The sequence below is a fragment of the Cheilinus undulatus genome, linkage group 24 (genome assembly GCF_018320785.1).
Source record: "Cheilinus undulatus linkage group 24, ASM1832078v1, whole genome shotgun sequence".
Lineage (NCBI taxonomy): Eukaryota > Metazoa > Chordata > Actinopteri > Labriformes > Labridae > Cheilinus > Cheilinus undulatus.
Window position 1 is genome coordinate 23,260,704 of NC_054888.1, and position 27,303 is coordinate 23,288,006.

At 39.3% G+C, this 27,303-nt stretch overlaps 1 protein-coding gene across 4 annotated transcripts in view; it reads right to left on the bottom strand.

Annotated features, from left to right (window-relative positions):
* Nucleotides 1-27,303, bottom strand: part of LOC121506478 (interleukin-1 receptor accessory protein-like 1) — a 555,282-nt gene that overhangs the window by 509,902 nt on the left and 18,077 nt on the right. The window contains exon 1 of one of the 4 annotated variants that reach the window (XM_041782310.1): nt 23,141-23,217. The exons of the other annotated variants lie outside the window; for them this stretch is intronic. The gene's annotated coding sequence lies outside the window, so the exon portion shown is untranslated. Of the gene's footprint in view, nt 1-23,140; nt 23,218-27,303 lie in introns of those variants that run through there. 4 annotated transcript variants of the gene reach the window in all.

A 27,303-nucleotide genomic window follows, 5' to 3' on the forward strand; every position in this document is an offset into this window, starting at 1 on the left:
CTTTTGCAGCTACCATGCAGAAAATGTAAGCTGAGAAAATTATTGTTTTTTATCTAGTAAAAAACAGCCCCTCAGAGAACTTCATTTTTTTTAGATAAAAACTTTAAAGGTACATTTTCAATGTTGATTTTCCACTTTCAAGATGGAGGATAGATGCTGATTTTTTTCCTGGATTTCACAAACTGCTCTGGATGATCTCTGAAACTTTTGTACTTTGCTTCCATGCTCAATGTGTCTGAAATGCTCCGTAATTATGAGACAAAACACGAGACCCTCCTTTGATCGTGTTGAAAAAAAAAGAAAGAAAAACTTCAAAGCTGTTCAGGACAAGATTTCACACAGAAATGTTATCATCCTGCATCACAAAGCGCCGCTTCCTTCAGGGCGATGGATTCTCTTTTTTTCCTTAATGAACTTCTGGTCACAGAAATAATATGATCTCTACCCACAGAGATGGAGAACTGAAACTTTGTCAAATCTTAACTCCTTTTTCTAGTTGGTGAGAGAAGTTCCTCTGCATAATTATTCCCAAATTACATCATTACTCTGCACGTTTTTGAAAAGTCACTATGCGCTAGTCAGTGTTTAGCAGTAAATGATGAGACAAATCAAACAGATCTGTGTCAACTACTACTCATTTTGTTCAACGTGATTTGTGCTACATGTATTGTGCATAGGCATGTTTGTGTCTTTCGTCTATTTTCCCTTATCTCACACTTGCAGACTTAATTACCAATCTGAGTCCATGTGGAGCGCACAACACAAAGAGGTGGTGCACCACTTGTGCTGCTAATTATTTTGTACTTCACTGAGCATGTTGACAACCCACTGAAAGTGTAAGCAGCATCGGTGATGACAAAGCATCAGGAATGGGCTGCTCCAGGCTGATTACAGAGTTGTAGCCGGTAAGATGGATTAAGCAGGGAGGAGAACATTCGCTATAGTTGACATAAAGGTCAACTCTATGTACACTTGGAAGAGTCACATTGTCTTTCACTCATTGTATGTTTGACTTCATGCAAGGCAATGCAAATGAGATTATCCAAATAGAGAACAAAAACTGCAGTGATATAATTGCAAACATGCTGTTTCTGTTCACCAGTAAACAGATTTGTGAGTAACTCACTCAGATTGGTCAGTTTTTGTTCCCTTATTTCTGAGCAGATAGGTGCTATAGGACACTTGCTATAACCTCATTTTTCTGGATGATCACAGTCACTGATAAGCCCAGTGAAAGTGAAAAAAAGAGAAACACAGAAGACTCTGCACGATTGTTTTGTACCACTCCTGCTGCTCAGCTGTTGGCCTGCTTTCACATTAGTAACATCAGGCCAAGCACGCTTGCGTTTGCACAGTTTGACAAGATGTGATTTTATGCAAGTAGTAGGTTTTCTACTTAGATTAGAAGAACAAAAAAAGGATGCAACCATGGCAATCACTCGGAATGGGTGGTATCACCATGAGGTATCAAAAAATAGCCGCAGTACAGCTTTAATTACCATCATGAAGACAGTGCTGCGTAATGACCGCATTTTTAGAATAAATGCCTTGAGAGTATGGACCCATGTCCACCTGCAGTTCCACCGCCTGTGTGTGAAGATGCTTTAAAAGTTAGGGATGCACGATATTATCGGTCTGATATCGGTATCGGCAGATATTAGCTTAAAAAGGCAAATATCGGTATCAGCAGATATCAAAATTTCTGCCGATATTTACATCTGATTTTTTTTTTTTCTGTGTATTTCAGCATATATCGACTGTAAATTTTATATATCGAATATCGTCAAAAACCCAACATCGTGCATCCCTATTAAAAGTGATGAAAGAACTCATGTAAATGATGTTGGGCTGATTTAGCAAACAACAAAAGTGTTCATATATACAGATGCATATATCCTCACGCTCCATGGCAGAACTGGCACCATGCTGTTGTCTTCTCCAGTCAAACTCTTAAAGCCAGACTGTTAAATGTGCACCAGTGGCTGCAAAGTGATTCAAGACTGCATGAGTTTAAAAACATTTTATTTCTTCTTTTTGGGTGTAGATGTGCTGTGTCCTGCTGCTGCAACACCAGGCACATTTAGAATCATCTGAAATTTATAAAAATTGTTCAAATTTATCTTTATCCCTTTTTATATGAAATGTAGGTACTGTTTATTGGTGCTTGGCGGGCTGTGAAGTTACACTGCAGCTGGTCAAAGCTCACTATTGATGCATAACACCGAAATAAATAACAGTAAAGGTCAATCTTTATCTTTTTAAAATCACACGATCAAAAATCATTTAATTACTTATTAAATGTCGGAACAAATCTTTAACTATAAATCACTTCCAGCTCGCCTGTAAAGTTTGCCTTATAAACATTATTTTTCAACGTCTGTGTTTGCATGTGAACACTGACAACTGCCTGTATAATGGGATTTTTGAACACCTGGCGGTAATACCATATACTCCAGGAAAATTTGGAGGGATATGACAGTTTAAAAAAATAAATACCACCCAATCCTACTTACTTGCATTGAAATTTATTTATGATCCATGCAATCAATGCAGTCCACTCTGTGGAGGTTTTTATACATTTTGAGACACCAGCAACAACCGTCTTCAGTCATATTTGAGTCTATATAATTAACACTGTCAGTGAGGTGTTTCAACAGGCAGGGAGAGATGAGTCAAGCCCAAAGCAAGACTTAACTCCTTCCTTCTTGAATGCTAACCCCCATATTTTCCCTGAATGCTTTGTGAGGGGCTGTCAACCGATGGCAGGATGTTCCATCATCATGTCATGCTGTGTCAAACTGTGCATCCTTAAACATGCAGATCATTATGGAGACAGTCTGAGTGATGCATAGTGGAGAGAAAGAGAGACAGTGAGTCTGTGACGTGGCCTTCTGTGTCATTGTTATTTTGATATTTAGCAGTAAAACTCACAATAATTAGTAGATAAAATAACTTTAAGCGTCACAGAGAGGCTGTGCTTTGCCATTTGCAGTATCAGATTGGTACTCGGTATCAGCCAATACTCAATGCAGTGGTGTTGGTACAGAGAAGGGAAAATGGTATTGGAGCATCTCTAATCAAAACTAGAGGTGTATCCACTGTGAAGCCTGGGTCAACTCCCAAACCGATGTTCAAACAAATAACTTAGCAGATGACAACAATGACGATGTTTTTATCATCACTTCCTCTACTAAAACAACCATCTTTAAATCAGCAGTTATGTGAACTAGATGCCATCATGAAATTCATTATACACAGCAGATAAACATTGGCTAGTGATATCTGTTCATTCCTTATCATGTGCAGAAGGCTACAGATGCTACACCGATGCATTCATGCACCCCTATTGAAAGCATGCTTGCATAAAAATGTTAAATGTTTGCATGTTTACCTCTTCATTTAACTTGTTGTTGTTGTTAGCTTGCACTTTCAGTAATGACTTAAAAAAATGCAAGTTGATTCTCATCTTGAAGACATCACAGCAATTTTTTATAGCTGCACTATTTCAGTGGAGGAGGATAAAAGCTTGGCAGGCTCTAATCTCAAAACCTGGTTTAAATCTTATGATAAAGATGTTCCCAGTGTAGAAGCTATTCAAACAAATATTAGGAAAAGTCACTTTAGCTTTTCACTTTTACACTCATTTTTGCCATATTTTTGCTGCTTTTTGACCATTTCTCTCACATATTTTTGCCCATCTTTGTCACTTTCACACTCATTTTTACCATATTTTTGCTGCATTTCGACCGATTTTCTCACATTTTTGCCCATCTTCGTCACATTTACACTCATTTTTGCCATGTTTTTGCTGCCTCTAGATCATTTTCCCCAAGTTTGCCCATCTTCGTCACATTTACACTCATTTTTGCCATGTTTTTGCTGCCTCTAGATCATTTTCCCCACGTTTGCCCATCTTCGTCACATTTACACTCATTTTTGCCATGTTTTTGCTGCCTCTAGATCATTTTTCCAACGTTTGCCCATCTTCGTCACATTTACACTCATTTTTGCCATGTTTTTGCTTTTCTTTGACCATTTTTTCCCACATCTTTGCCCATCTTTGTCACTTTTACACTCATCTTTACCATGTTTTTGATGTCATTTCACCATTTCTCCCACAATTTGCCCATTTGAGTGACTTTTATGTTTGCCATGTTTTCGCTTTTTTGGCCATTTTTTGCCATCTGTAACTAATTTTTTGAAAATTTCTTACCCATTTTTGCCACTTACTGCCCTATATTGCACTTTTATCTCCCTGTTTTTCCACTTTCCACCCACCTTTTGCCATTTTATGCCTACTTTGCCCCTTTTTGCCACTTTTTTACCTCTGTTTGACCATTATTTGCCACATTTTCCTTGTTTTCATAGCCACTTTAATCAGTTTTTGCCACCACTTACATTGTGACTCCTGCAAAGGCATTTTTTAACAATTTGGCTCTTTGGTGGAGCAGGGTTGAGTAACACTGCTTTAGACAATACCATGAAGAGATTGTGTATGTATTCAAAGCTTGAAAAAAATCTCCATCACATGATAGCCAGTGGGTTGCATGACTGCATTACAGCACCAAGCCTTCTGATGGCGAACAGACAATGCTGCTCAGACTACAGAAGGAAACGAGGAAGTTTTCAACATCTAAACATGCCCTTCCGTATGGATTCTACATTTATATTCAGAGTTTGTTTTGCATTAAGGCAAAGTTTTATGAAGTAAGTCTTGGCTCTGATAACTTAACTAAAAAAACAGGCTGTAAGGGAGAGAGAGAATAGTTGTGGAAACGGAGGGCAGCGCAGAGCAGAGTGACTTGCTGCTCCCACGCTCTGTGCTGGCAGCAAATACAGTAAAATCAGTACTTATGAACAAAATGCTGCTACAGCCTCCTGACATTTAGTGTGTTGACTTAAAGCTGATAAAGCTGTCCACAGGCATGTAAATAGACTGTGGCACAATAGGAGAGTACAAGTGAAATGACCAGGGTGCTCGTTTTACCTCAAACTACATGGAAAGATTGCTCAGTACAATATGTTAGAGCTTGGAGTTAGAAGGTAGCCTGCACTGCTTCCAGGTGGAAGATATAAATATTTTTTTACACTTGCAGTAAGGTGAACTGCAGATAAAACTGTCATATATGGTTTTAAATATTAACATCCCCACTCACAGAGCTGCTCTTCTACCATTTGGAAGCATTACAACTCAGAATGTTTCCTACAGGGTACAACTGAGCATAAAGTGTAATTACTCAGATACTTTAAGCAAGGCCAGATTGATTTATCAGATTGATTTATTCTAATCTAGTGTCAGGAATACATACAAAGAAAAGTTTGGTAAAAAATTTCTTTACTTTTGGACTGATCATAGTCACAAATCCTTTTCAATCTCAACACTTCATGTACAGGAAGCATCGTCCTTCATCAGAGAATAATACACACAGGAAATCTACAGAGCTTCTCCACTGGCATTTAAGAATAATGCAGTAAAGACTGAATAATACAGGTGGTTCAATTCAATCCCGAATGCAATATAAATGCTACACTCATACCAAGGTCTTATGGTGTTTTTTTCTGGAAACTTACAACATGAAAAGTATTAACACATCTGAATTCATCACAATCACTCTATGTTGCATTGTTAAACTGAAAAGACACCATTTTGTGTTTTGATATTTTAGCTGGTTTAGTGGTTGCTCAGTCTGCTGGCCTTGTAATGCACTGAGACATCATAGAAGAGGAAGAGTAGCCTGATAAAGCAGTACAAAAGCCATCCTTATGCAGTCAATAACATGTTTTTATGTCCTTTGTTCAACAGAGCAGAGCAAAACCCTCAGAAGTTACCAACATTAGGTCAACGGGGTTACAAAACCTGGTGATTCACGCATCACATGTTCATTTATGGGACTTGAATTAACCCAATTATGGACGGACTGAAAACAAATTAAGTCTGCTGAATAGTTTAATCAGTGCAAACTGTCCAATGAATATGGCTAATTGTAAATGGACTTGAGCTTTTTCTCATCGTCTGACTACTCAAAGCGCTTTTACAGCACACCTACACGGTCACACACTGATGGTAGACGTTGCTATGGAGTCTCCACAAAAGGCAAAAACTCACAAACAACAGTGTTTCCAATTCTGATTCCGAAACACGCCCGATACTGCTTAAAATGCGGGTACTGGTGTCGTCAAGTACACGAGTTTATGCACCGATCCAATATCATGCGTTTAGATTTATGTTTAGCTTTGTTTAGCCATGCTGAACGATAGCGCTAAAACCAGAAATCTATTCTTTTTCACTGCTGGAAAACACGTCATGCACACGCTACCATTTCTAGAGCAGCGAAGAAGAACCGAAGGACCCACTGCAGCAGCGAAGAACGGCGTCTGCTTACAGTTTTTCTCTAAATGTGATTGTTAAAATGCCTCCCAGACCGGCGCTGTTGTACACGACAAGAAGTGACAAAGTTTATCAAAAGATGAATAAGTTTTGAACCATAAATCGTTCCCTCGTACTCGTTTATCCTCTTGAAGCTAGCCGTTGTGTTTTCCCAGTGATGCTGTTGATGCCTTTGAATCCCTTTTCAGCGAGCCTGGAACTCATGGGACCCAACATTGAATGTCTTTTTATCCATTTTAATCCAATTTCGATCATTTATTACCACTAGCTTGAATGCTAATGGTCATATTGTTTACCCTTTGTGAGTGTCTGTTAGCCAATAGCAGGCTCTCATGCTGCCTGAATAGAGCATAATGGAGAGAGACAGAGAGATCCTGTGATGCAGCCATCTGTTATTTTAATATTGAGCAGTAAAACTCACAATAATCTGCAAATAAAACACTTCTAGGGTCACACAGATGCTGTAGATGTGTTGAGCCATGTTCTGAGTCCAAAATAGGTCTAAAATAATTTGCTAGTCTGCACAGTCAGTCCAGAAAGTTCACACTGGTATCAGATCGGTTCTTGGTATCAGCCAATACCCCCAACACCTCGGTATCAATATGGGGATGGAAAAACTGGTATCCAAACATGTCTAGTCACCAAAAAATCATGAGTAGGAATAATGTACCACTAAAAAATGCCTCGCACAAATAAAATATTTGTTTTAAATAATTGATACAGTATCAAAAGTCATAATACTATATCCTTTGCAAGCATAGCTAAGAACTGCATGCAAAATAATGGATTATCATTGTGGAATATTTTCTTTAAATGCTGCACTATTAGTGTAAAGCAAAGATGATTTGCACCCGGTATACTTCTAATGGAGGATGCACAACTACCTTGCATTATGTAACTATTTACGGAGCTTGTTGCTACTCACAGCACACACTGCTGCTTTCCCTGAAGCTTATTCAATATCCTTTTTAATGAAGCCAAGAAAACCCTTTTTAACTCAAGCTACAAAGGTGAAATATTTCAGCACAGTGTCTTTCTTTTCCCGTCTCCTGACAATCTCTTATAATGAGACACTTTACTTGTGGAAAGGTTTCAGAACTGGCTGCTCATGCTGAGCTTTGCGTGCCGGCCAGGTGTCAGCTTTTTACACCAGCGTTCAGAAACGAGACCCCTCACTGTCACCAGCTGCTGTCCTCTAATCTCTATCCTGTCATCTTTCCCTCCTGTCATCTATCTGATTCTCCTCTTTTTAATCTTGTTTGTTTCTCGTGCTCTCTTCATTGCTTCTCATTTGCACTCTTTGATTTTGCCTCCCATTGTTTTCGTGTTATTTCTCCCTCTCTCCCGACTGCTCTGGAGGATTGTAAAATCAGTCAGAAAAATGTTGCAGAAAATTAAAATGTTCTTTTGATGGGGTTGGAATTACACAGACGCCTCCAGTCATTCATAGCACATCTGTTATTCTTCCTGTATATTGGGCTAAAGGTCAGGCTAAACCTTTATAAAGTTTTCTTTGAGGAGTGCATACCTGTAGAAACTTTGCCATTTTATTCCCAACTGTTTCAAAAACTTGCTTTGAAAAAATATTAATTACAAGCTGTCACTGGCTGTGTCCATGGGGTGGTTGAATTATATAGGGTAATGAGATGTTGTCAACAACAAAGAGGGGACACTGAATGAGCTAGTGCTCTTTTTGACAACCGACTGTATAATCTGACAAATTTCAATGAAAGTTGACCATTTTTGTGTGCTTTTACGAGGTTTTTAAGCCCTGAATGCACTTCTGTTTTCAAGATTTTCTTAAAAAAACTGACATTACAAAAAGAGATTCTGTCCCACCTCTTCAGACATGCAACCTGCATAATCTCTTCTTCATCTACTACTCAATGAGGGATGCTAATTTGGTCCAAAGATCCATTTGATCGCCCAGAGCATCCGGCTGTGGGTGTACAGTAATTACACCATGCGCACATCACTATGGAGAAGAATAATCAAGGACATGCAAGACCACAAAAACAGCTTCAGAACAGCTGTCATTATTCCTGCGTCAATCCAGCAACCTTGAGAGCCCAGAGATAAGGAGATTTTCAAAAGCACAGGAGCGAGAGTCCTCACTTGGAAAATGTGAGGACTTGAAAATCTTATTTCTGCTTTCTAGACAAACAAGCTGCACTCAAACTAAACCAATATTAAAGAAAAAATAAGTGGGTGAGACCTGCAAGTTGTCCACGAAGAATTCAATACTGGTGTCAGAACATGAAGTTAGATCTGCAGTCGACTCAATAGTATCAGATCTTTGTGATATTTGCACAGTCTAGCTGTGATCGATCGATGCATCCACCATTCTCTCCTCTCACTCTATCATCTCTTTTCTGGTTTTATGCTTTTGGAATAATGCCTGGTGGTATATCAACACCAGTCTGCAGTCATTAAACTGTAACCCTTACCCATGATTTACTTCTTTGGCTTTTAAATTCCAGCCTTCTAATCAGAGCGTCCAGCTGGTGTGCTGGACAGATAGCCCGTGTTGTAAGAGGTGAAATCACAAGTTTTTAGTATCCTTTCCCTGCTCCTACAATATGAACACTAGTTGTCTTTATAGTTCAGCACCATATTCAATCAAAGCAAACTTTAAAGGTCTTTTTACTGCCTCCATCCATGAGCTTACACCCGCATCACTTGAAGTACCCGCAGAGCTACAGATCCAATTTGAAATTGCACAAGACGACAGGTGCACTCTCAAATGGATGTGTGTCAATCAGAGGTCTAAATCCCTTATCATCAACTGGCGGCCTCTTGTCTGGACCCTAGAATCTGAATCATTAGATTCAGAAAAAATGATTCTTACAACTTTCTGCCTATTATTGCCCTTGTCAACCCATAATTGCCTCTATTAATCCCTTTTATGCCCATTTTTGCCCATTTTTTCTACATTTCACTATTTTTATACCCATTTTTACCATGTTAACCCATTTCAGCATATTTCTGCCTATTTTTTGCCACTTTAAACACATTTCAGCCACCTCTTATGCCCATTTTGCCACTTTAAACCTTTATTTGGCCACTTTTATCTAATTTAGCCGCTTCTAACCCATTCATGCTACTTACAAATTCTCATTTCACCACCTTTTCCACCAGTTTTGCCATTTTAACCCATTTGCTAATCCTAACACATTTCTGCCACTTTAATATCATTTTTTTTTGTCAATTTTAAACCCTTTCCACAACATTTTCTGCCTATTTTTACCACTTCTTAACTCTTACCAATTTTCTTACCAATGTTGCCCCGTTGACCCATTATTGCCACTATTTAACCCTTTTTTACCACTTTTTTCACTAACCTATGCCAACCACATTACACTATTGATTATGCCTGTTTTTGCCATTTCAACCCATTTTTGCCTTTTTTTTTGTTGTTTATTTTTGTCCACTTTTTTCTAATTTTTTGCCACTTCTTACCCATCTCTGCTACTTTTAAAATCCCACCAATTTTTGCTCTTTTTAATCCATTTTATTATTTGCAACCCATTTCAATTCTGTTTTTAAGAAAAGGGTTTTACATTTTTGGCACGGAGGAATTTTAAACATTTTTTATTTGAAAAAAAGGAGTATTAGAAAAGGAGTAAAAGAAATTTACTTGCCAGCCATTATTAGTAATTTTTTTTTAAAAGGTTAAAGTTGCAAGAAATGTTTCAAAAATTGACAGATAAAGTGGTAAAAATGGGTGATGAGTGGCTAAATGGGTTTCAGTGTGGAACAAAGGGACAACAAATGGCAGGAAAATTGGTAAAAGAGGAAAAAAAGGGAAAGAAGTATCAAAGATGGGTTAAAATTAGCAAAAAATGTGCAAAAGTAATAAAAATAGGTCAAAAAGTGGCAAATAAACACAAGAAAAGTAGCAAAAATGGATAAAAGAGTCCACAAAGGGAATAAAATAAACAGGAAAAGTGATTTAAAAGAGTTTAAGAGTGGCAAATGGGTGAAAAGTGGCAAAAATTTAAAATTCAATTTTTGTTTATTTGCAAGTCTGGCCCCCAGAGTTTCTGCCAAGACTAAATCTGGCCTTTGTGTGAATGTATTTGATGACCCTTGGTCTAAATCATCAGTTCAAACACATTTTTGAGTCCCTCATAAATCATCAAATCACCCGGTGGGAGGAAAACAGAGCACCAAAATCAACTCCAACCTGGCTCCTTGCTGTGAGGCAAAGCAACCCGCTGGCCTGCAACAAAAGTGCTAATAGTGAAGCTAAAAAGTAAATGGACTTGAGCTTGTTATTGCTTTTCTAGTTGTCCGACTACTCAAAGCGCTTTTACGCCACAGGTCACACCTACCCACCCACACCCATTCACTCCACATTCACACACTCATGGCAGAGGCTGCTTTAGAGAATTAACCATGAGTACACGCCACCGATGCAGCAAACTGGGGTTAAGTGTTTTCCCAGAGACACATCGACATGTCAGGAATGTGGATCGAACCCACATCCTTCTGACTGGGAGACGGCTGACTATCTACTGAGCCACAGTTGCCCATGTCAACAAGCTAAGTCAACAAGAAAGGGTCGGTTAAAAGCCACACAGAACAAAAACCAGGGGTGTCCCGATCTTGATTGCATGTATCAGATCAAAGCAGGTCTAAGCATTTCTTAATTGATGTGGAAAAAAAGTCAAGATAAAAACACTTGAGAGAGCAATAAGGCAAAAAAAAAAAGATGCATATGTGTGGCAGGAATTGTGCGTATTAAGCAAGGACTTCACACTGTGTTCGCTGCATTCGCTTATGTATGTATTATGTCATTGCGTATGACTCACGCCACGATGTCCAACCAGCACAGAGATCCTTTCACATACGTCACCAGCACAGGAATGAAAAGGAGCTTCGCTTTGAGGAAAGTGAGTGAAGAGGTCAGATTGCCTGGTAAGTTCTGAAAACTGTTGTCCCTCACTTTGTCACAACAACACAACAAAAGTGATCTATCCACCTCCATTTAACAAAAACAACTTTAAAAATCAGTTATTTTCTTCTCTTGAGAACAAACCAGACCAAGCTTGACTTTTCACCTGTATAATAAGAGTAATTTAGCAAAATGAGCCTTCATTAAAACAAAATAAATTATGATTTAAGTGGTTTCTTCTACAAACCAGTGAAGTGAGTCAGACTAAATCCACTCTTTAACTTGAAGGTCACTGTTGAACTCAACTTAGACTCAGATGATGAGTAGGTGCTAATTCATGATATTATAAAATAAGAAATTTTGTGTGTTCACCGGAACTTAGGAAAAATTATTATTCAGTCTTGGAGGCATATATCTTCCAACAGGTTGTGATCAATCTTTATTTGCAGATTCAACACAGAGTTGTAGAATCTGTACACAGGAGTTAAGAATTTCTCTATGTTACATGCTCTGGTTTCCATTAGCAGTACATTTGTAGTCTGAGCTGTAAAAACTGATCAACAGACTTTGAAGTACACAGAGAAAACACTCCATGCTAACAACAACAAACTGTGTCAGCACAAACCAGACCCAGTGAAGATGTACTAATGATGTATTCATCTCTAGTACAATTATCTGCATTAAAAGTAAAGCTAACAAGTCATTTTTAATCAAACATTTGAAACTCAGCCATAAATCTGCTCTGCACTGTGCAGCGGTTAAACCTGGTAAAGCACTGATCATCAACTGGCGGCCCTGGGGCCAAATCAGGCCCCCCAAAGCTTCCTGTCTGGCCCCGAGAAGATCATTAAATTCAGAAAAGCAGGAAAAGAAAATGATGTGGTTTTAAGAGGATCTTTTGGCTTTAAATGTCTGCAGCTGTTAAATCCACCTCAAAAGTAAAAACCATTCAAATAGTTCTAGAATGACTTCACTTGTCAGCCATTATTAGTATTAAAAAATAGTATTGGAAAAATGGCCAGATAAAGCGGTTAGAAGGGATTAGAGAGTGGCACAAAGGGACAAAAACTTGCAGGAAAAATGCTGAAAAGAGGTTAAATTTGGCAAAACATTAGTATAAAAGGAACAAAGGGGCAAATAGTAGATCAAAAATGGGTTTAAAGTGGCTAAAATGGGGGTGCAGGTGGTGTAGTGGTTTAAGGTGCTCCCAACGTACGTAGACAGCCCAGGTTGAATCCGCATGTCTCTCCCCTGCTCTGGTCCCTGTTTCCGACTCAAATCAAATAAACGCAACAAAAATGCCCCCAAAAATTTTTTTAAAAAGTGGCAAAAGTTGTGAAAAAGTAATGAAATGTAGCAAAAAATGACTTAAAGTGGCAAAAATAGTGAAAAAGTAATGAAAAGTAGCAAAAAATGACTAAAAGTTGCAAAAATGGATAAAGGAGGGATAAAAAAGGCAAGAAAAGTGGTTGAAAGGAGTTAAAGAAAGGCAAACAATTGGGTTGAAGAGGCAAAAAAGGGCAAAAAATATAATAATAATAAAAAATGGGTTAAAGCTGGCAAAATGGTGCAAAAAAATAGCAAATTGCAAAGCATTGAAAAGGCAGGAAAGTGGGTTAAAGAGGGATACAATAGCATAAAGTGGCAAAAATGGGTTAAAAGTGGCACAAAGTATTGCAGAAATGGCAGAAATGAAGCAGTCAAGTAGTGAAAAGAGTGAAACATGAGTTCATTGGTGCTAAATCATAACTGTTGAGGGACCACTCTTTCCAGCCAATTCTGTCTCCTTATACAGCATTATAGATAAGGATAGATCTCACTGGTAATGCCTAAAAATGTCCTGTGATTTGATAGAAAAAAGAAACACAAATAAAATAATATATTAATCAACAAAATATTGATTTAGAGACTCTGTTGAGACTAAATCTGGTCCTTGTGTACATGTACCTGTGGTAAATCTCGCTTCTCTACTTTTTGACACATCAGCATTTTGATGTTTACATTACAGCAAACTAAAGTCCTTTTCAGGCTTATACTACCAAAGCAAGCATGAGTAAAGCTGTAGTATGTTATGTCCTGTAGACTCGTCAGATGATTCTGGAGGTTAAAGAATAAAACAACAGAGCCTTTACATTGCAGACCAAATAGAAAAGGAAGCTCTGCCTTGAATTCCTGTCCTAAGCGCCGGATTCTCTGGAACTACAGAAACCTCCCCTCTGCTCTTAGAGGTAAAAAGTCTTTATCAGGCGGGGATAAACGATGGGCTCTGAGACTGGATAGTTACAGACTATGTTTGCTGAAGGGTTTAAGATTTTTCTCATCTCAATATTGAAGAAAGTAACTGCACATTGTGGGATTTTTCCATGTCATGGAGGACTTAAATACACTCTTACATAAAAGTATTTGTCTGTGTAGCATCAAAGTCAACCCAATATTTCAAAGATTCTCTTTCAACAGCAGAAGCTCCTCTCATCTTTTGAGCTCATCTCCTTCAAGTTACTTGCAGCCTTTTGTTTTATTAGTATATTTCCAAGTTGGGAAAGGGAGAGGATCAACACATTTCTTGCCTTATCTTTTTATATACAGTTGTTTTTCTCTTGTGGCTGATAAATTATAAAACCTTTCTTTATACTCGCTCTGTATGATTTCATTGACATACCAATGCAGATTCAAACTCTCGATGATTCTGCAAACAGTTCCGTGTCAACTTATCTTAAATAAGATTCAAGAAGGACGTTGAAAATGGGGGCAAAATTACCCTGGAAATGTCAGGATGGTCCTAAATCTTCAGTAATGTTCATGAGATTTACATATAAGCATACTGCACTCTGTCTACACACAACACACTCAGACTGGGCGCCGTCTGCTCATCGGTGGGAGCTCTTACTCATCACTTTCTCACTTTTTATGTTGGCCATGAAAATAATTGCTCGCCTGAAGACACGGAAACAGTTAGCAGCAGCAACTGGCCGTTTTAACATGAAAGCTGAGCGCCAACTTGTTCGAGTGTCAGGGAGCAGCTTTGAAAATGAACCTTTGAGTGGGAGCTGCTCAAGGCTTTAAACCTGGTTAGTCAAATGTAAAACTAATGTCCGTGCTCGTCCAGCTGGCTCGGACGCCGACTGTAACGTAATGTTAAAAGGAGGAAGGGCATTCTAGGATCTTTTTCTTCTCGCTGCCACCTATATTCGCTGCTATGCGTGTGAAGCTGAATCACTGCAGCACAGGCCTCACATCTCAACGCCGTGTGGGCGGCCTCCTACACGGGAAGATATGAAATTCGGCTTTGTCAAAATTGAAAATTATAATACATTTGATATGTCTTCCTTTGCCTTTAGCGCATTCAGTACAAGTGATGTGAAACACTCAAAGTTGTGTGGGCAGCACATGTCTTCTTCTACTGTTACAATAATTTGTTCTGAGAATGTGCAGACACCATTTCTGTTTACATTCAAACATAAAAGGAAAAGCTCTGTGCTTTAAATGTTCAAAATAACATCCAGTGATTTGAATCTTAATTAGACACAGATCATTTTTACTTAGTATTTCCCCTTCTATGCCTCTCCTCTTAGCTAATTAGAAAATTACAATATGCTACTGTAGTGCCTACATTTGACGCATTAATGATTAAAAAAGCATGCTACTATGAAAGCTTTCCTATCATATTGTTCACACAGTGTGCTATTTCCATTCCCCAGCCCCCCTTCACTGCAGCTTACACTCAATAATAATGCCTTCAATGAAAATGAGCTCCCTTTTTTCCTCGACTTTTATTGTGACTCCATCTTGGCCGCTAAAAATACTCATCTTGTGATTAAAGGTGGAAACGTGAGAATTATTTGATTATTTACCTGTCCTGGCAGGAGCAGCAGCATATTAAAGCTCCACACTCTGATCAGCCAGATGCAACAGGCAGATGTACACTTGAATGGATTGTTGCTGGGGGAAAATAGGCTAGGAGCCCTCCGTAAATAACAAATACACAGTCTCTTGACTTGGCAAAGACAGCCACACAATAAAATGTAAGTGACAGGGGTTTGATCAGTGGTAGAGATAGAACCAGTTTTCTGGAATGGCCTTGCTTTCTAAAGCGGGCAGAGAAATTGAGGGGAACACAGATTATAATAGTTTTACTGAAATATTATTATTCTCCTTAGATTCAAGTATGTGCTTGGGTAGATAAGTATGACATATTATCGCTATCATTTCAACCAATGCTGGCAAAACTTTTGATGTTTTTTCACTTCTATATGATAGAAAACAATATAATCTCTATTATTTTAAAGGTCTAGAGCAGCCATCGCCAAATGGGCGGCATGGGTCTGGATAGAGAACTTCCCCTGGAGAGCAAGAAGTTTTTTCTGCATAGAAAAAACAGAAACAACAACAAAAAAAAAATGTCTTCAGCTGTTTACAACCATGCCAAACGTTCAAAATGTGAAAATACATTCTTAATCCTTCTGGATCTAAGGAGAATGTGTGCCAAAAGTAGTGAAATATTCAGGCAAAAAAAAAAACAAAATAAAAGAGAAGTCACAGCTCCTGCATCAGACAATAATTTAAAAGAAGCCTCCATTTAAATCAGGGGTGTCAAACTGAATGACAGCAGGATCCAGGTTCTGAATTTAGGTCTAACCTGAGTAGGGCTGCAACGATTAGTCGCCATAATCGATTACGGCGACTTTAAAAATTTGTCGCCACGGGAATTCAAGTGTCGACTAATCGGATTATTGTTTCTGATATTGGTAAAATCAAATACCAGCCGGTAAAAACTCATCTGTACTTGTAGTTCACTACTCAAAGAAGAGAGTCAGCCTCACACCAGAACATGTTGACATGTTGTTCCTGCACTGCAATTTAAAGAAATTATAATCTAATGTTCAGTCACTTGGGCTGGAAGTTTGATTTGTTTACATTAAGCTTTATTTGTACTCGTGGACTTTGGATGGGCAACTTGCTTTATTTATTTTCATAGACATACCAGTCACTTTAAAGAAAGGCATCCTTCAGTTATTTGTAACCTGCAAGGCAGGTGAACCACTACTATTTAAATTGCTACTATTTATGTCAAATGGGGATCCAAAATAGTATGCCAATAATCGCGATCAATCAACTAATCTGGAAATTTATTGATAGATTAGTCGGCATAAAAAATAATCATTAGTCGCAGCCCTAAACCTGAGAGCCTGACAGGGTCAACATTTAACCATAATCTGTCAAACTCATATTCACCAGTGATGAATTATGAAACTAGAAAAGCATTCAGAGAGCGCAGACCACCATTAGCCCTATCTCCCAATAGTGAAGAACCCTTCAAAAACATTCCTGGATCCAGACGGTGATCCTGATCACTCCCAAAATCTAATTTGCCGATTACTCCCTCCCCAGTGGGGTGGGGACACAGTGAGGCAAAGTGCTGGCTTCGCTACGTGTGGACTGTCATGACGGAAGCAACCATGGTCTCACCGGATGACTGAAAGTCATGGCAGAGGGTGAATATTCCTCTATTCCTCCCAGCATTGTGAGTATTCTCTCTACAATTCGCTGTCTTTCTCTCTGTTACGCTCTGACTCATCTCCTCCACCGGGCGTGCGTCTTTAAAACTCTATAAACTTAAAAACTTTGAATAGAAACACACCAAAAACGTGCTCAATTGAAGTTACTCATGTCCACCATCTCCTGGTGTAAAGTGGTAACAGCGCAGACCTCCACCATTAGCTCTATCTCCCAATAGTAAAGAATCCTTTAAAAAAATCCTGGATCCAGACGGTGATCCTGATCAGTCCCAAAATCTAATCTGTTCTTCCTTATGCCATTTGTGACATTTCCTGAAAATGTCATGAAAATCCATCCATGGCTTTTGAGTTATGTTGCTAACAAACAAACAAACTAACCAACAAACAAATGAACAAACCCACCTGATCACAAAACCTCCTTGGCGAAGGGAAAAATTTGGCAATGATGATAAATGATTAAAGTTTAAAGGCTCAAAATCGGAGGTAAAAAGTCAAACTTATTGGTTCAAAAAGTCAAAACACGTAATATAAGTCAAAATCATGAATTTAAAATCATAAAATATGACATGAAATCCTAAATCATAAGTTTTTAAGCTCAAAATGTGAGTTAAAAAGTCAAAATCATAAGTTTAAAAAGTCAAAATTTGAGATAAAATTTAAAATCATGAGTTTGAAAGGTCAAATATGAGCTGAAATTTAAAAACATGAGATTAATAGGTCAAAATATGAAATAAAGCCCTAAATAATGAGGTTTTAAGCTCAAAATGTAAGATAAAAAGTCAAATTCATGAGTTGATGAGGTGAAAACATGAGTTAGAAGTCAAAATCATGAGTTTCAGAGGTCAAAAATTTAGATAAAAGTCAAAATTACAAGTTAAAAGGGATAAAATATGAGATAAAAACTAAAACTTTTTAGTTCAAAGGACAAAACGTGTAACAGAACTCAAAAACATGAGTTTAAAGCTCAAAACATGATATTAAATTTGAAATCATGAATTTGAAACTGTAAAATATGGGTTAGAAAGTCAAAATCTTGAGTTTAAAAGGTCAAAATTGGATATAACCCAAAATTACAAGTTTTAAAGGTAAAAATATGAGATAAAATTAAAAATTGCTGGTTTTACAGGTCAACATATGAGCTAAAATTTAAAATCACAATTTCAAAAGGTCATACTTACATAACACAACACTACATGGCATTTTCTCTCTCTCTCTCTCTCTCTACACACACACCCACACACACATCTATATGAGAGAGAGATCTAGCGAGGTTTTGTTGTGCTATGATATTGCTTTAAATTTTGAGAAGAGTATCAAGCTTTAACTGTGGTACTGAAATGAATTCAGCACCACAGCTGAATGGACAGCTCCACTTCATGGTTTTAAGTGCCACTGAGGGAGAGCATTTAAAGCCGTACAGGTTTACCCAACAGGAAGTAAGCCTTCGGTTGGCACACTGTCATAAACAAATCCAGCTCTCATCTTGCTAATAAACAAAACAGATAACCGTTTTAATTATTAAGGAAATACTTCAAATAAAGTCCCTGTTACAAATGTTGTGAAAACTTTCAAGGGTGTGAATACTTTTTTAGAATTACTTTATTTTATACACCAACATGCTTAAACAAGCTAAACTGCTGTTTTTTTGCACAGTTCAAATTTAAGCAGAAAATCTCTGATGTATGAAAAGATCAGAAGGAAACCGTTTCTGGACTGACTCCCCACTGTGGCCTTTGAGCTTTCTATAGATTACTGAGGTAGCAGCTGTATGTTTTTAGGATGATTAATGCCTGGCTATGTTTAAATAAAAAACATGCTTTCATGTGGAGTTAGACCCATATGTGGAGACTGGAAGGGATGACAAACTGCCCAAATGAGGCAGTCACAAACAGATTTTTGCTAATTCTGAAACGGAAATCTCAAACTTGTTAACTTCCTAATCCTGCAGCAGATAATTATGATGCTTTTTATTCTGCTCACTGTTTTTCTACCCGACCGTGATTAATCCATTTCAGAATGAGAGGACATTATGACAGATGGGATACTTCTCATGCTCATGTCCTCCCACTTTGATTGCAGCGATCCATCCATACCGCCCAGGGGGCCATATGTGCTGTGCTCCTCCTAGAAGGAGTGCAGCAAAGGGGCATGGAGACACGCCAGCATGCGGGAGCCTTGTTTCCAACATGCACAGACACAAGCTTTGTTACAATGCAAGACAACCTACTATTTCCTCATACCGTTTACACAAAATATTAGAACTTTCAGGATAAAAAGATACTAACTGCTCATATCTTACAGTGCCTATAAAAAGCATTCACCCCCTTCCAGCACGTTTACATTGATGTGTACTGCAGATATGTTTATTATTGTCCAATAACTTTTCAAAAAAAATTCTCAAAAGGTGACTGGAGGAAGGTTCTGTTACATTCATGATGGGCCAATCAGAGCGACAAGACACAATGACGTTGCACGCTTGAGCTGCCATAGATCGTTGTTGCTTCTCAGTGAAAAAAACTGATGCCAAGGCCAGTCGGGAGATGTGCAAAAACGTCTCCCCTGCCAAGATGAGCTTGCAGTGTGGCTCTTTGGTCGTGTTTTAAAAATGATTAAACTGCCACTCTACTACAGCTTCATACACTGGCAAACCCCACTGTAACGATTACAAACCCGTGCTGAAGCAGACCAGGAAGAGGGAAAATGTCTTTCCTGTCATGGAAAAGCTTTCAGTTTTGCTTTCTGCTCTTGTTTTAATTAAAAAAAAGTGGTTCAGCTCTGAAAAAAGCTGCAGCTGTGGCTAAGTCTGAGCTAATCACTCCACTAGCAACCATTATACAGAGCCACTGACACAACAAACCCTTTCCCCCTGTAACTCTCCCAAATTCATGCTGAAACAGGTCAGCATAAGAGCAGAAACGTCTGTCACATCATGAAAAAAAAGGCTTGAGTGTTTTGTTTCTTTATATCATGCAGAAACATGGTCCAGTTCAGGCCAATTCAATGTTATATTAGAGCTATATCCAAGCTAACCACTGCTCTGGAGGCAGACATTGCAAACAGCTTTCATTGTTGCTTAACCCCGCCTGTAGCAACCGCCACGTTCTCCTCAAATGATTGGTCTGAACAGTGTTTGGTTCGGCACTGTGGATTGGAGATTTTCAAGATGGATTTGCTTGATGACAGAGAAGGCTTCTGGCAAATCCATCTGATCTGCAAGGTTTCTGTCCTCAATCTATAAACATAAAGCAAATTAATTAATCAGGCTGATATGTTTTTACCAAGTTTTGTAGAAAAATGAAGCCAGTACACTTCAGTTTCTCTGCCTCCATTTAAAGATTTTCAAAAGCCAATGCAACCCACACAGAGCTGGTATTAGTAGTTCCATTTTTACATTTTTAAAGCATCGGTATACCTACAGCCAGGAATAAAGAATGTTTTGGTCTCTATAAATCATTCCTTTATTCCTACAAAGTGTTCAGTGATGAAGTTTTTCACAGCTCATCTGTTTAAAGCGTAACCCCAGATTACTACGGAGTCTGCAGTGTTCCATTGAAGCAAACTGCTCTCTTTCTAATAAAACTTTGGGTTTCCACAAGCCGTCTCCAGCACATCCCACAAACACTAGTCCACTCTGCTCTGGTCGAGAAACAGGCTGCGGCCGTTTTCAGTGGAGCATTCTGCCAGCATGGTTAATCAGCAGACTGACCTCAACAGTAAGACTGCACCGAGCGTCCGGTCAACTTAAAAAAACAAACACCAAGTACAGACTGCTGCTCATTGATTCCACTGCTGCAGATACATCACGGCAAAAAAGAAAGCAACAAACATGCTCTCTGCACGTTGTTTTCTTTATTCCTGAGGGCATTAGTGATCCTGCTGCTCTGGTGTGAGCTGCATTGCACTTTAGGAAGATTCTGCGGAAATTGTGGGTAAAAAAATTAATGCACAATACTACAGGAGGGGTTTGGCATATTTGACTGGAGGCTAGGCTTTATCTCACTAACTGACCCCTAACTGTTGGTTTTGCCTGTTATTTTCCAGCTTGAGATACACGCCATCAGCGGGTTTCAACACAACTCTTTTGACACCAATGAATGACACCACAGAAACTAATACTCTGCATATTACAGAGTTTTTGGTGTGAAATTAAAGCGAGAGAGAAGGAGCAAGTCAAAGCTTAATTCTGAACAGTAAAGTCTGATGAAATTGACAGAATACTGAGTCCAGGACAGTCCTAATCATTTCTGCAGTCTCGTGCTTGGAGAGATGGATTACTTGTGTTATGCTTGTCAATAAACAAATATCAGTCTGGATGTGTGTAACAGTAAATCACAGAGGGTTGACCTCAGGCCTGACAGGCACCACAGGCTTCGCTGTAAGTTCTGCTGTGGAAAAGTGTCGACTGGCAAGAATCCAGGGCTACTCTGTCATGTCAAAAAGAGCTTTTATGGACTATTTCCAGCAACATGTGCCATTTCTTTTGACCTCAAAAGCCACCTCCACTCGTCCGTGCTGCCCTGGAGTGCTGCTTTTGAAAGGATATGGCTGCCCAGGTTGGCTGTTATCTCTAATGTACAATCTTTTAGGCTGACGTGGAAAGAGCAGAGGAGGGAGCTTGAGCAGGTGAATTTGCATCAGTCTTCCAGGCTTCTGTCCCTGCAGGAGGGTCGTCTCTGCATGCTGCAGCCTTTGTTTCTTGTCAGGCATTGAGATGGACTGGAGGGAAGAAAGGAGGTCAAAGGAGTGACAGAATGTGACAGAACTGGGCTTCTTTCCACTTATTGGAGATGTGTACATTCCTTGGAAACACAGTTATTAATGCACTCCTTTGGCCCTAGCCTCATCTGTCTCAACAAATAAAGAAATACAAAGCTACAAGTAAATGCATCAGCTGGGAACCGCGGCACCCATCGCCAATTTAAAGTACAACTTCCAAATATCAAAGCCATTACAAAAGCAGACTAACATAAATGACCCTCGGTGGCTTCTCAGTCTCACTTCATCAGGAGCGATATGAACAAACTGCTCCAGTCAGCTGGGTCCACTGTGTTAGATGCTGTTCCAATTGCCTCCAATCTAGTTCTCTTTGTAGAGCATGTACTGCCTCTGGCATTTGGAATCAATTCACCATTCACAGAAAATGAAATAACACTGTAAAAATAACAGAAAACAATACATGCCCTATTACTTTTGCTCCTTATAATCATCAGCACGGATTTGTGTTAATGGCACAGCACAAACCTCGATTAAATTACAAACTCATGCAGACACAGTGAGTGAGAAATCGGTCGTATTTTCCCAGTCCAGAAGGTGACAGTTATGTAAATGCTGCATCCTAATCTGTCAGCAACACTCCTCCAGGATTGATATTTTGACAGCATGACAGACTTGAGCTTCCTATTTTTGGAGATGGCTTCAGCTGTCAGAAACACTGACTGATCCGTCTTGCATCAGCAGGGAGATTATGTTTAGGGCAGATTCTTATTAAAGCTTTGAGTTTTTGATATACCCAAAGAAATGTGTTTTATCCACTGCTTTAGAACTAAAGTCGACTATCATTAACCGGTTTAATTATTCTGTGAGTATTTGTTTAAATCCAAGTACAATCAGGACTTTTAATCTCTTAATGCGCCTCCATGCCCTTCAGGACAAACTCTGCCCGAGCACTAATTGTGCATGAGCAGAGTCGTCAATGAGCTAAAACTACAGAGCTTTCCAAACCAGAATGGTAGGTTAACAGCAAAAATAATGAGCTGCACACCTCTCCTAGACAGGTACTTTTAAAGTCTGGCTTTTTTAAAGCTGCCAATCACTGTAGAATTCAGATCAACATTTCCACAGACCTAAAGGATAAATGATTAATTTGGGCAGATCAGCAGCCCATAGTCTAAGGATTAAAAACTGCACTGTAACAAACCAAAGGAAAACCTGAAAATTCACATCTGCAAACTATGACCTAGAGTGTTGCATAGTAGGTGGCAGTATGCATTTTGTTGGTCGCAGATTCACCAAGAAGAAGGCAGAAGCAGCAGCAAAAAACTGTGGAATTATGTTAACATACTGGACTTTAAAGAGTTAAAACCCTCAAAGAATATGATTAATATTTGTTAGTATAGTTCAGGCTGAAGTAGTTTTGAAAGAATGACTCATTTAAAGTGGAAAAAACAATAATATATATTATTTTTACAGCCATTTTGTCCTTAGGGAAAAATGTGTTAGGATATTTGAAGGGACTTTAAGGGTTAACCTGACTGATGTACAGTACTGTGCAGACGTTTTAGGCATGTTTTGGCCGTAATTTGAGGCTGAAGCAAAGCATGTAATGGTGAGTACACCCACCTGAGGACCCCATCAGGCAGGAAGAAGGATTGACACAACGCAGGTCATGCTCTGGATGTCTTTGTACATTACCATGGGCATGGGATAATAATCTGATGAAAACAAAACAAAAACCACAGCTTTAGGGCGGAGTTATGGGTAGATGTGGCCCTTAAACATAGTCTCGGGTACTGTTAGGATGGGTAGGAGGGCTGCCACAACCCCCTGGTTGTGGTGTGTATGTTCTAAGCACCTGAAAACTGTTGGTGGTTGCTGGGCGTATTACCAGTGGTCCGGACAAAAGAAATGCTGTTAAGCTCAACCTTGGCTACTGAGCGACACACGTACATGTCAAATGTGTCGACACTGACTCTGGCCACCCTCCCTCCTCTCTTCAGCCCGGGGCTGTGGAACATCAGGACCTGTGAAGAACCGTTAGCGCTCTACATGCCTAAAACTTCTGCACGGTACTGTACTTACTATTGACGTGTGTCTCATACAACTCACTTCAAAAAAATCAAAGAAAATATCCCTTTACTGACTGATAATCAAAAGCGGACCCTTTTTTTGCAGAAATTTTAATTTGCCTCATTGTTTTGGTACTTCACTGACTAAATTCAATTGTTTAGGACTAAAACAAAATACTTCTCTGAAATTAAGGTCTGCATATTTTTCAAAAAAAATCAAATCAACACAAAGTAGGTGTTGTTGATTAATGCAATAAGCATGAGAGAAAACCTTGAGAGCGTGCACCATTACTTCCAGCAGTGCTGTAATTTTAGGCAATTTAAAGTTCTATTCTTTTTTAGGTAACATGACAGTTAATACAAATGGCCTCATTTCCAGGTGCATAACACCCCCTGCAAGTTTAACAATTATTGCCACGCTTTTGACAAAGCACCCTCTCAGTAAACCTGATGTTTTTAAGCACTACTAAAAGCAAGTCTTGGAACAATTCTGCAGAATGCATAGGATCACGGTCCATTTTAAGTATGAAAGGATTTTTACGCTACACCAGTTAGTAGACATTTACTAAACACCACTCTCTGTACTGTACTCATCCATTGAGCTTTGTGCTGCGGCTGACAAAATGTTCCCGGAGGCAGCAGGCTTCTGACCCAATGACGGCCCTTATTCTCCCTAACAGATGCAGAGAGTGCAATTACTGCTCACACAATTACTACTCCTCGCAGTGCACAGCAGGCTGTCGGGTTCACATTCTGTCTAACGTGTCTGGCACAAAAATATTCCAGAGCAGTGCTGAAATGAAAGAATCCTCTTCAGGGGGATATTTTGGTTGCCATACCCAAAATAACATATGTGAACTTTGAAGGCCTGAAGAGGTGAAAGGGAGATTTTGGTTGATGACTGACAGCTGTGCATATAAAGCTAGGATGAGGTCAATAAAGTATTGAATACTGTTTCTATAAAGGAGTTATTTAGTCATTTTAAATTTCATCAAAGGGTAAATACCACCCAAAATCTGGCTGCTTTTTTAATGTGGACTTTTTTAATAAAACTTTTGACGATATATATAAAACTGTTCTCTTGCCGAGCCTTGATTCGGGGCTATTTTGGGCTTTTATAGCCTGGCTCTCAGGTGGAAAACACTCTGGAGGAATGAGAGTTTTCTCCTCATATTATTAATCAAATCAACAATGCATCCAACGAAGCCACTGGTGCAGAATGTACTTTTTCGCCCTACAACGACACTCTGCTGACCAATTTCCCATCACTTGCTCTGACTCACTCCATTTTGAAGAAGCAGCGCAATGACTTTATTACCGCGACACGGGCAGACAGGGACTCATAAAGCTGACGGGTGTGATAACTCGCTCCCTACCTTGTCATGGCTCTGAGAGGAGGATGGAACAAAGGTGTGATGGAGAAGGGCATGGAGCTGTCGTCCCGCAGTGGACTCGATGGGTTTTTCCCCGTGACATGCTGTCGCTCTGGATTTAGAGACTGAGGGGAAGACCCGCACACTGATGGGTGATGGAGTGCCCGGGATGCACACAGAGCCAATGAATGCTGCTGTTTACGTCTTGCAGTGCACATCTCCTAAGAGTAGTTTGTTCACTAGACTGAGGCGCTTTTAACGGCTGGGGGTGAAAAGGGCATTATTGCTTTCTGACTCCCTTTTACAGTTATTTCTTTAAGGGGTTGCAAATTAGCTTAGAGCTGCAGCCTGAGGCCTTGGTTTACTTGCTTTATACTACTCCCTTTACGCATGCAAACAAAATAAAATACATTCAGCTGGGCACATCCATTTTCAGATTTCTGAAAAGTTGATTCATATTTATTGATTAAGATATCTGATATGACAGGGAAGATATCTTTTCTTTCTTAATACAGGGCTTCCTATAGTGCCAGCTGTAGCCAATTAGTCTATTAATTACAGCCGACTATTTTTCCCTGTTGCTTAATTAATGAAGTAGATTGACTAAGAAGTTGTGACTCACTTGTTCTGCACATTTTAGTTTCATTTAATAGTGTATGAGCCTAGATTAATTTACATGTAGAATGTTTCTTTGCAGCATAAACATAAACTAATATATCTGTGGGGGATCTCTACACTTACAGCCACTTTATTAGGTACACCTATTCAATTGCTTGTTAACACTTAGCTAATCAGCCAATCATATGGCAGCAACTCAATGCATTTAGGCATGTAGGCATGGTCAAGACGATTTGCCAAAGTCCAAACTGAGCATCAGAATGAGGGAGAGAGGGGATTAAGGTGACTTTAAATGTGGCCGGGTCATTGAGCTGGTCTGAGTGTGTCAGAGCTGCTGATCTAGTGGGATTTTCACACACAGCCATCTCTAGGGTTCACAGAGAATGATCTGAAACAGAAAATATCCAGTCAGTGGCAGCTGTTTTGACAAAAATGCCTCACTGAGGTCAGAGGGGAATGGACTGACTGGTTCAAGATGATGGAAAGGTAACACTAACTAGCCACTCATTACAACCAAAGAATGCAGAATACCATCTCTGAACATACAACATGTGGGTGCCAATCCTGTCAACTAAGAACAGGAAACTGAGGCTACAATTAATACTGGCTCACCAAAATTGGACAATATAAGATTGGAAAATGTTGCCTGGTCTGATGAGTCTTGATTTCAGCAGTAATATTCAAATGGTAGGGTCAGAATTTGGCATAAACAGCATGAAAGCATGGATCCATCCTGCCTTAATCATCAGTTCAGACTCGTGGTGGTGGTGTAACAGTGTGGGGGATATTTTCTTGGCACACTGGGCCCCTTGGTACCAATTGAGCATGCTTTAAGTGCCACAGCCTACCTGAGTATTGTTGCTGACCATGTCCATTCCTTTATGACCACAGTGTACCATCTTCTGATGACTACATCCAGCAGGATCATGCACCAATTCAAACTGGTTTCTTGAACATGACAATGAGTCCACTGTACTCCAATGGCTTCCACATCTCAGTCCAATAGAGCAGCTTTGGAATGTTGTGAAACGGAAGATTCCCATCATGGCTGTGCAGTCGACAAATCGGCAGCTAATGTGTGATGCCATCATGTCAATATGGACCAAAATCTCTGAGGAATGTTTCCAGCACCTTGTTGACACTATACCATGAAAAAACTAGAAAAGCACTCAGAGAGCGCAGACCTCCGCCATTAGCCCTATCTCCTAATAGTAAAGAATCCTTTAAAAAAAATCCAGATGGTGATCTGGATCAGTCCCAAAATCTGATCAGTTCCTCATGCCATTTCTGACATTTCTTGAAAATTTCATGAAAATCCATCCATGACTTCTTGAGTTATGTTGCTAACGAACAAACAGACAAACTAACTAGCAAACGAACAAACCCAACCGATCACATAACCTCCTTGCATAGGTAATTAAGGCAGTTCTGAAGGCACGAGGGGGTCCAACCTGGCACCAGCGAGGTGTACCTAATAAAGTGGCCAGTGAATGTGTATTTCAAAGCATGAAGTGGCTGTGTATGTTTTCTAAATGGCTATGTTTTCCTTTTACAAATTTAAAACCCCACCAAAAACTGTTGCCTAAAAGTTCACCACATTTCAGGGAATTAACTGCTAGATGCTCAAAATTTCCAAAGCTTTTGAATACTTCTAATAGGCACTGCATGGGCAGACTATATCAGTAAGATCTAGAGAGTGTTTTCTCCCATATGACACATTTCCGTC